The sequence below is a fragment of the Lissotriton helveticus genome, chromosome 9 (genome assembly GCF_964261635.1).
Source record: "Lissotriton helveticus chromosome 9, aLisHel1.1, whole genome shotgun sequence".
Lineage (NCBI taxonomy): Eukaryota > Metazoa > Chordata > Amphibia > Caudata > Salamandridae > Lissotriton > Lissotriton helveticus.
Genome location: NC_136070.1, coordinates 1,094,373,980 through 1,094,382,763, shown reverse-complemented (window position 1 = coordinate 1,094,382,763; position 8,784 = coordinate 1,094,373,980). Strand labels below are relative to the sequence as shown.

General features: G+C 39.6%; 1 protein-coding gene across 1 annotated transcript in view; it reads right to left on the bottom strand.

Annotated features, from left to right (window-relative positions):
- Window positions 1-844: 844 nt before the first annotated feature.
- LOC144783216 (uncharacterized) overlaps window positions 845-8,784 on the bottom strand; it is a 70,834-nt gene continuing 62,894 nt past the window's right edge. Inside the window, exon 5 of the mRNA XM_078662308.1 lies at window positions 845-1,285. The gene's annotated coding sequence lies outside the window, so the exon portion shown is untranslated. The remainder of the gene's footprint in view (window positions 1,286-8,784) is intronic.

Genomic DNA, 8,784 nt, shown 5'->3' with positions numbered 1-8,784 from the left:
TATCCTCCATCCCAGCCATTTACTTTCTCTGCATCTGTCCATGCATCCTTTTCTCCATCTATCATCCATCTTTCCCTCCATCTATTCTTCCTTCTGCCTCTTGATCCATCCATCCATCCACCCACCCACCCATCCATCCATCCAACCATCCATGTTCCCTCACTCAGCAGCAGCAGTGGTATTTGAGTGCTTATGTTGGGAGAGCTACATCTCTGATCCAAATAAAAGGAGATATAAAGAGCAAGTTAAAGTTTTGTGATAAACAGTACTGCCAGTGTGGCATCCACTCTTAGGTCTAGCGGATAAATGTGGGTGGTTGTCACGACGCCCTTATTGGCATCTGTAAGCGATGTAGAAGTGTGGCATAAATCACTATCAGAATAACAAGTTGGAAGCCACTCCAAAAGATGATTTTTGTAGGGCTAGTTAAAACAGGCATTAGCAAGCCAGTAGGTCTGGCATTGGGTGCCAGCCTTTTGGCTTTGTCAATGCTTGTTTTGTTCTTGTTGGGGAAGCTGCTGGGTGCCGGCAATCTAAAATACATTTGGATGTGCTCTTTGTGAATGGGCAGAATGATGTCACTCACATTGAAGACAGACAACGCTAAAATGGGCTTACTAATTGGCCCACGCTGTATGCAGAAGAGAGCGGAAGAAAAATGCAAATGACACAATAACTGACCAATTAATAAAAGGGATGGCTGCACCCTATAGTAAGTACACTATAAAGTTAATTTTAGTAAATTAAAAGGCCTTCGCTAACGCCAGAACTAATACATACTCCTCCTTGCACACTACATTCAATATAGCCTACTAAAATAATAAGCTTGTTAATGTTTCTAGCATTTAGGTTTTTTAATGAGAGGGCACTGTACACACACTGTTGTTATTTCATACCAGCAACCATGTTTTAAGGCTTTGTTTATATGACAACCTAAAGTAAAAACCTATAAAACAAAAGATTTACTTCACAATATATTAGTTTAACACGGTTATATGAATCCATCCAAGAAAGATAAAATGAGTCAGCCCTAAACCATCATGGAAACAGTATGGCAGTGTTCTGTGCCACATTGCAAGACGTTCAAAGATATACAGAAAAAGAACAGACTTTCACATCTGCATTAGTTCCAGTCTTAGATGTTGAGGCGGATGCAATAAGCAGTTTGGATTCAGGAATCATTCTTTAATGCAGCCTCTCCAATTTCACAATGATGAAAACAAGCACTTCTCATTCGTTGCGTCTCATCATTTGGATGGCAGATGTTTTCTTGAAAGTGTTTCAGCTGTAGACAAAACAAAATACCTTGTTAATAATTTTAGACAGATAATGAAGGGACACCAAGCTAGGGGTGCTATGAGTCCAGAAAGACCATGATAAGAAACTCCTTTGTCACCTTTGGCTTAGATGTCCACAATCCTAGACCACTTGATGGCTTGCAGAAATGACACAAATGAATGCATATGTTACCCATCACATCATTTTTCAAACAGATGTTTCATGCTTACCTCTCCCTCTTACAATCACAATGTACATGGGAAACAAGTACCTCCTATTGTCTAGTATTAGTATCTCAAGTCACCAAGAAATGAACTCAGCTTCATGTGCTAGCAAAAAAGACAATGCCCGTGGGTGGAAGGGGGGGGGGGGGAGCGGTGGGGGGACAGTGTTGATTTGTGATCATATTCATTGTGTTTTTGCATTGGTGAAAGGGCCAAAGCAGCACCTTTTTGAAACCTCACTAAGAGGCTTCTCCACAATAGAGAGGTCAGAGTGTGTGAGTCAAGGAGTTAGCAACTTTACTACCCCGTTGCTGCTAGATAATCCCCCTTGAGGTGGTGTAACAAAAATCGCTCTACCCCACTGATCGATGCCTATGTCAGCCCACTCTCTGTCTGAGGTATGCGTGTAGGATGGCTATGATCTTTGCCCTAACTGTGAGCTCTTTGTTGTACCTTCCACAATGGGTAATCCCAGGATTATCATCAAGATGGGTTCTTGTGTCACACATTATCTTGGTTTACAGAGTGAGATAAGACAGTGTGCTTTAATCAACATGTGCCAAGTAGGTCAGTGGTGAATATGGAGGGTGGAACAACAATCTTTATGGCCTCTAACCCCTACTGAAGCAGGGAGCTTTTTCAGTTCCCTAACAATGGGTTGTTTCTGATGGACTGTCACCTTCAAATTTCGGCTCCAGTCCCCAGGAGGTACTATAGAGTTTCCACCTTTCTTAGAAATGATATGGTCATATGGATAACGGCCATATGTAATAGTAATAGTAATAAGCTTTATTGTTCAGTTAATTAGAACTCACAATAAAAATAAGAACATTACATTAAAAACCACGTAAAATCCATTCATCTTTTTGATTTGTGCACCCTGTGTAGATGCGCCAAAATATATAGTTCTTTGACAGGGGGTTCCATAATAATACGGCGCGGGAGGGAGACCAAACCCAGGTCTCAATCCTCGTTTGACTTGTTAGTAGCAGAAGAATATGCCAAGTTAAAGTGCTGATGCATCAAGATGTAAACATAACCAGTGCAATTTATCCAAATCAATATATCAAGGCAAATATGCCAGGTTAAAGTGCCTGTGCATCATGATGTAAAAATAACCAGTCCATTTAGCCTAATCAAAGTTAACTTAAGACTTACATGTGAGTCTCTTTTCCAGCATACCAAAGAACATTGTGAGGCAACAGTTTAGTTGGGTAGCAGTAGAGATGAAGCATAGCTTCACCGCCTGCCTACAAGTCCTGATGCCGCTATGTTTAAAAGTTGGACGAATTAGAGTGCGCCTCTTGTCCATTAAGCTTGGCCAAATGCAGATAACTTGCACAAGGTCCTCTCTTCATGTTCTACAGAGGAGGCAGGTATGCTCTCCTGGCATACTTTTCCAAGGTGGTAGGTGAGGGCGAATCTGTAAGATACTAAAGTGTATTATTATGAATTTTTCTGTTGTCTTCATTTTAAAACCTGTGCTTAAATACGTTTGTGGTTTAGGAACTCTATAGTCATTGAGCACTGGCCAGCCATGCGCTCTTTTTGCCAGGGTTTCTTTACCTTCAATTATGGCTATCATTTTTTTGCGGTTATTACTTCCTTCTTGAAGCTCTGATGGGTTGTAGAGGTGGCCCATAGGCTAGTTAACCCTAGTTTTAATAATGAGTCGAACAGGTACTCTCTGGCAGGTGAAGCTCCATGGATGTCAATTCGGTCCAGATATGTGAGTTTAGTGATCCTGGCTCTGCTCCTCTAATCTTGTGCCAGCATTTTATGAATGCCCCCTCCTTTTTGTTGACTGCTTAAAAAAAATTCTATGCGAATTTGGGCAGGGGACACGTAGGTCTGGAGGTAAAAGATCACTCTATAATCGCTGGTGAATATTTTGTCCAGAGCGATTGCATCTCTCCCTCACATTGATTCGCTTCCATATGCTAGCATTAGTTGTAGCTTCACCCAGATGACCTGTAGTAGAGGATCTTGGGTTTAATCTGGTAGAACTTTCTTTAGAGGCCTCATTGCTAAACATGTTGTCATGCCTTTTCGGTGCAGGGCCTCCAGATGAGGTTTGTACGAGCCTCTGTTGTCCAGTAAAACTCCTAGGTATTTATATTCAGTAGCCAAATCTAGGCAGTGGCCATCCAGATACCAGTTCAGCTTTTTCTTCCTGGAGTAATTCAATAACATAATTTTTGTTTTGTTTAGATTAATACATGCATTGGCTTGCGAGAAGTTGTTGGTGGTGTTCAGTAGATGCTGTAAGCCAATTGCCGTTCTGCTTTTTAACACCAGGTCATCCGAGTATAAGAGATTGGAAAGGGGCATTTTCCCTAGTTTCTGGGCATGTGATATACTTTTTTCCAACTCCCCGGGGAGGTCTGCCATAAAGAGGTTAAAGAGCAAGGGTGCTAAGACAAAGCCTTGTTTTAGTTATTTGGATGTATTAATTTGCCTAGAAATATGTGTCCCGCTCGCAGCTTGATTTCGACCCAGGTATCTATGTATAGTAAGATCAGCTGGTTTAGGAGGGCTGTTGGTATCCCCATTTTTCCAGTTTCTGCCATAGTCTAAAGCAGTCTACATTATTGAATGCTGCGTTATAGTCTATAAAACATAGGAATAGTGGTTGCTTTGCCTCTTTGGCTGCATCAATCAACAGTGCTAAAGCCATGATGTTGGTGGTTGTTCCCAATCGTCTGCAGAATCCAGTCTGGTTTATGGGGATGATGGATTTTAACGAGGCCCAAGTTCTTAATTCTTCCAGGATCACTCTTGCGTAGTACTTGGCTTCAATATCAATTAAGGCAAAGAATCAATTAAGGCAAAGAGTCGATAGTTATTTGTGTTGGTCTCATCTCCCTGCTTATATATGGGGCTGATCATTGATCCCTTGCATGATTCCGGGATACTTTGTGTTTCCTGACGGTCCTTAAAGACTGGCACCAGTACTTTGCTCCAATACTCTGAGTCATGTTTTTACAAAATTGGTGGTATTCCGTTGGGACCTGGGGCACCTTCCAGTCTTCCTTTGGCTATTTGTATCTTAATTTGTAATGCTGTTATTCCATAAAATTATTTTTCGTTGTTTAGTGATGTTTCTAGACCTGCTGCCTCTTTGGCCTTGAGGTGATGACCATATGGGTATATGGTCATTTGATCATTCTGGGACAGTCAAGAACTGATCGATGAAAAAGAATCCCTGTAAAATTGTCAGGCTTCTTTCATAATATAGCAATTAACCCTCTGTTAACTCTAATAATCATTCTGAAATGATTTAGACAGCTCTCAAATACTTTTTAATTGATTTCCATATCTATTTTATGTCTATGTTTCAGAAATGAAAATACCAGATTTCATTGTTTTTCCCCATATTTTTACTGCCCTGGGCTTAAATATACAGGCAAGTAATGAAAACTGACTGAGGCAACCCTAGTGCCGCATAACCGAAGGGTGAAGCCATCTTGGGAAGAGAATGAAAAAGGGATGAGAATGAAAATGGGGCAGCTATCTTTGAACAAGTTTTTTCAAAGAAACGATGAGTGACCATTTGAATAGGACTGCTGCTTGGCCTCTGCACTGGCACACCTTTGGCGATCGGAATGGCCATCTTGAATGTGAATAAATGCATGAGTGGACAATTCCAGAGGGGCTAATTGTAGTTTAAAGAAATACTATTAATGCAACCCAAATAAATATTATTCTACGTAAATTTAGATACTGCTTACTGTTGGTAAAGCAAGTATCATGCGGTTGAAAGCATGGCAACAGAGTCTAATGAAGTCTTCAACTTAGTTAGTATCAGAATTTCTGTATTTTGCTTGCCATTGCTGATACGTAGTAAGATGTGATGTCTACAGATTGTTAGAGTCAATAGCCTTGGCTTTACTGTGCCAACACAGGCAAGTTCAAAATGCTGTTGATACATTTCAGCCAGACCCATTGGTTTTGCCGGTGCTTGTTACAACTGGTAGAAGATAGTTATTTTCTTGAAATACCAGGTCATTCCACTAAACCTTCTCAGAAAATTGCCCTCTGGTTGCAGATACAATAAATATGTAATCTATTCTGTGAATAAAAATGAAAATAAGCAGATTACAATTTTTTGCAACCACGTTTTACGTAATTAATGTAAATCTCTTTCAAAATTACCTGACTGATTACAGAGTGTGGTAACATGCGCATGGTCTTCCGCTTTTATGTAATGAACTTCAAAAGTACAATAAATAAACATACTAGCATAAATATTTCCTTCTTGTCAAAAATAACCGTCGAGAACACCGGTAGGCCTACAGCGGTTAATCGAGAGGAAGCTGCTGATTAACAAGGACAAAACATACACTATGGTCTGCGGTCTGAAACCCAGAAATTTGGAATCCTTTTTTATAGATGGGCAAAGAGTGTGAACCGTAGACAACTTATGTTACTTGGGGATATATTTAACTGGTGACGGTAATTGGACACGTGAAATGTCTAACGTCCTGGCTAAGATGTCAAAAAGTGTGCATGGGGTCTTCAGGTTCGTATCTAAACTAGGGGATCCCCAAATTAAAGACATGACACATATTTACAAACCTAGTTGCACCCCTATTACATTACATGGCGCAGGCGTATTGAGTTATCATTCCTGCGAAGTACTGCAAATAGAGGAAAATTATTTTCTGAAAAAGCTTCTATGTTTGCCTGCTTCAGCATCCTCTGAACTAATACACTGTGAAGTGGGGCTTAATTACCTGTCAGACTTGATTGCGCTCAGACCGTTATTACTTTGGAGATCAATATGGTCAAAAGAGGAGACAACATTTAATAAATCCATCATTAAGGACTGCCTGCTACTGGACAACTGCCTTAAGATCCCCTGGCTCAGATACATAATTAATGCTTGCAAAGACTTATTTAAACTTATGATCCTGGAAAATCCTAATGCAATAATAGGGCTGTCCAAACAGGAGAGAAAGAAGACTTTTCTCTTCCATAAGAAGGAGTGCAGGCTGAGATCTGTAGGGAAGCAAATAACATACCAGTTTTATCAGACCTATATAGATGTTGATGGTTTTCAAACTTATTTATCACTGGTTATGAGACCCTCACATTGCTTGGTTTTTAACAAGAATGAGACTAGGCCTTGTCCATCATCTAGTAGCGTTTCCTGGTATGAAACAGCGACCAGCCTCCCCTTGTCCATGTGATGGGCATACCAAACAAAGCACCTTGCACTTTCTCCTTTTATGCAATTTGTCTCTGAATTTCCGAATTGCTTATTTAAAACCTCTTTAAAAAAATATCCCTTCATAACCACCAATGCTGCTAGGAGTCTACTGTTTACACTAAAAGAGCCAGAGATTTGTTTTTATGCTGCAACATTTATGGTGATTTAATGTTTTATGAACTGTGATTACATTTTTCCGTCTTTTATGAAGCTGTAACTGAATTTTACTATTTGTGTATGTACCTTTGCTTTTATGGTTGCTACACTTTACACGAATACATCTTATTGAATCGAATCGAATCAACTGTCGTTTTAAGGAAAGAAGTTCAGAAAAAGAGGGATTAAAATGTAGTTATCACTGTAATAATTTGACGACTCGCAGTTTTATTTCTTTTCAGTGACGAGGCTGTCTCTGGCAGCAGACATTGCGACATTATAACTCAACTGTGATCAATTATTACAGCACAGTAGCAACATATTTTTTTTTACTGCAGGTCAGTAGTCGTGACATAATTAGGCTGTATTAAGGATATTGGAGACCCCTTTTAAAACTGCAACTGGAATTTAGAGACACGTTTTATAATTGCCACTGGAATTTATGATTTGAACATTAGGTAGTAACAAAGAAAGATGGACTATGAACCTTCATTTATACCAAGGAGAGTTTATGGAACAACGAATGCGTAAGTAAGCTTTATTCACCTCTATCAAGAGTGGTTCATTTCCCGTTCACAATTATAGCCTGAGCCGGAAGTGAGGGTGCACACAGTGGGGATCTCGTCATCATTAGGAGAATAAAGATAAAATTAACCCCTTCCTCCAACATCAGGCCGTGACATTAAGGACTATTGTTCCCTTAGAATTCAAGCTTTTGCTCATTACGACTAATGACCATGTAAAATCCTAAACGTAAGCAACAATAGTAGTCTCTATTCGCATTCTGATTGCCCCCAATAATTTCAACATTTAGTAGAGGGGCTAATGATTATTTATCGCTAAATGAGTATATAATTAATTTAACACACTCCTTAATTATAGTTGCAAAAACTAAACGAACATGCAATATCTTTGGTTTGTCTTACCTTGGGTCCTATTTAGAAGCAGAATTGCAATGGAAAATGGTGTTATTATTTGGAATTGTCTGATTTTACATTGATATTCTTTGCATTTTTGTGTTAATTCACATGATCACAATTACAACAGAATTTATTGTGTTATGTTAGGCAAAATTTACCATTAGCTAGAATTTACCAAGAGGCGACATTATGAGTACCCTGTAAAAATGACCATTTGCCCCCTGCCCCGGAATTACCAATACCCGGGTTCTCAATAATTAAATGGTGAGAAAATGACAGGATTTACATGTTTTGGGGTACAGCATGTCAAAAATAGGTGATTCTGTGCTGATTTTCACATGTTCATCCTGTTATTATGCACACAGAGAGTTCAGACAATTTCAGCAGCCGAACTCTTTGTGCAAAAAGACATACACTCGAGTGCCCTTTCCACTCTGAGTGTACCTTTAGTGTTACTTTCTGTTCTCACGACAGGCTAATTTCAGGTTGGAAGAGATGTCCTCAAAGGTGGACATTGAACATGTTTTGAACCCCTTCAAACTCTATTGAGTCCCTTGATTCACACAGATCTGTCCTTTGCATTTAGAAGACACCTCGTGGCTAATATGAATGCGCAAGAAAATTCAAATCATTCTACTCTCACCTTACATCACAAATAATTGGGCTAAGAATTTTTCACATATAAACACTTAGAATTAGTATATAAAGTCTGTGTAAGAGCATCTTAGGGGGAGAGCATCTTCACACATTCCAGAAGGAGCATCTGTTACAAACAATCTGCATCAAGGCTCTACACTGGTGCTTACTTTCTGGTTCTCCTAAGAACATTTACAAACTATAGATAGAGATTGGTCTTGCCTTTGGACAGGCTGCAGACTAGAAATTACAAATAAGAGTGTTTGTGTCAGGATTCTGCCATCAGGTGGTGATCTTGAGGGCCCTGTGGGGCCCAGCTGTTACACCTGTATATGACAGAACTCTTTTCACAACCTTG